This window comes from Epinephelus moara, chromosome 6 (genome assembly GCF_006386435.1).
Source record: "Epinephelus moara isolate mb chromosome 6, YSFRI_EMoa_1.0, whole genome shotgun sequence".
Taxonomy (NCBI): domain Eukaryota; kingdom Metazoa; phylum Chordata; class Actinopteri; order Perciformes; family Serranidae; genus Epinephelus; species Epinephelus moara.
In genome coordinates, this window is record NC_065511.1 from 44,622,251 (window position 1) to 44,623,890 (window position 1,640).

A 1,640-nucleotide genomic window follows, 5' to 3' on the forward strand; every position below is an offset into this window, starting at 1 on the left:
CTTGCAGGCATTTTGTAGACCCTTTGTTATCCATGGGCATTCTGTATATTTCCGTTTTCTGCTGTATTGTTTTATTGGACAGTTTTTGTTGTATAAAGATGTGAATATTCGGAGGAATTCCTCATATGCACTGTCGGTGTCATTATTTTGACATACTGAGTCCCAGTTCTGTGCCAGTAAGTCATTTTTAAAAGCATTAATTGTTTCTTCTGATCTTATCCTACTGTACTGTTGTTTCTTGTTTGTCTTTGTATTGTTCTTATAGTTCTTGAAAAGTGAAGACTGGTAGGTGGTCACTTATCATATATGTCTTATATCATTTATTAGTAGTCCGCTTACTGTATTGTTGTCTAGGACATTGGTGAATATATTATCAATAAGAGTGGCACAATGTGATGTGATCCTGCTGGGTCTTGTAATTTTTGGATATAGGCACAAGCTGTACATTGTGTTAATAAATTCATCTGTCATTCTGTGTCCGTTCGGATTTAACAGGTCAATATTAAGATCTCTGCAAATGAAAATCGTTTTATGGGTCTTTTTAGAAAATGTCTCACTCATCCATTCATTAAACACATCAATGCTGGAACCTGGTGATCTATATATGCAACTTATTATCACATTATTATTTTTTTCCTCCCAGATTTCAACTGTAATGCATTCAAGTATGTTATCAACCACAGTCGTCATGCTGTCCAACACCTTGTATTTCAAATTTTTGTCCACATACATGGCCACACCACCTCCACCTTTATTTTTTCTATTCATGTACCTCATTTCATAACCGTCCAACTCAAAGTTATTGTCTTTATCTGCTGTTATCCAGGTTTCAGTTATAGCAATGATGTTGAACGGCTGTGAAAATTGAATTAAGTATTCCTTGATGTGGTTGAAATTTGCATACAGACTTCTGCTATTGTAATGGATGATGGATAGTTTGCCATCTGCCTTAATACTCTGGTTGCACTGTTCATCAGTGTAGTAGTTGCAGTTATTGTTGATAAAGGAGAAAAAGTTATTGTCTGGGTCTATTTCATGCTCCAAATCTTGTATGTTATAGTCAGTGTATTCAAAAGTTTTGAGATCCAGTTGGTCATATTCCTTGATACTCTGAGTTAGCATGCAGTTCTTGTTTCCAGTTGTTGTTGGATGGTTGCTTTCAGTGTGTGCCATGATTGTGTATGGTTGCTATTACCTCTTTGCCAAACAGTTCATGATGTCATTGAAAAGCCTCCAGGTCCTCCATCTTCCTGATGACCAAAACTTTGACCTGCTCTGGAGTTCCGTTTAGCTTAATGAAAATCTTGCAGTTTGCTGTCCAGGTATTTTGGATTTTTCTCTGTTTTTTCAGGTAGCGTGCTTTTCTGGCAATGTCGGCGTTATGCTTTGTTAAGTGCTCGTTTATGAAGACATTTGATCCTTTCAATTTCCTTCCCTGTTTCAGTAGTTTCAGTTAATTGATTACTTTCTTCTGGCTTCATCGATAAATACAACTGTGTATCATCCGCATAACAATGGAAATTTATAGAGTGATTTCTAATGATGTTACCTAAAGGAAGCATATATAGAGTAAATAGGATTGGTCCGAGCACAGAACCTTGCGGAACTCCAAAACAAACTTTAGTACGTAAGGATGATTC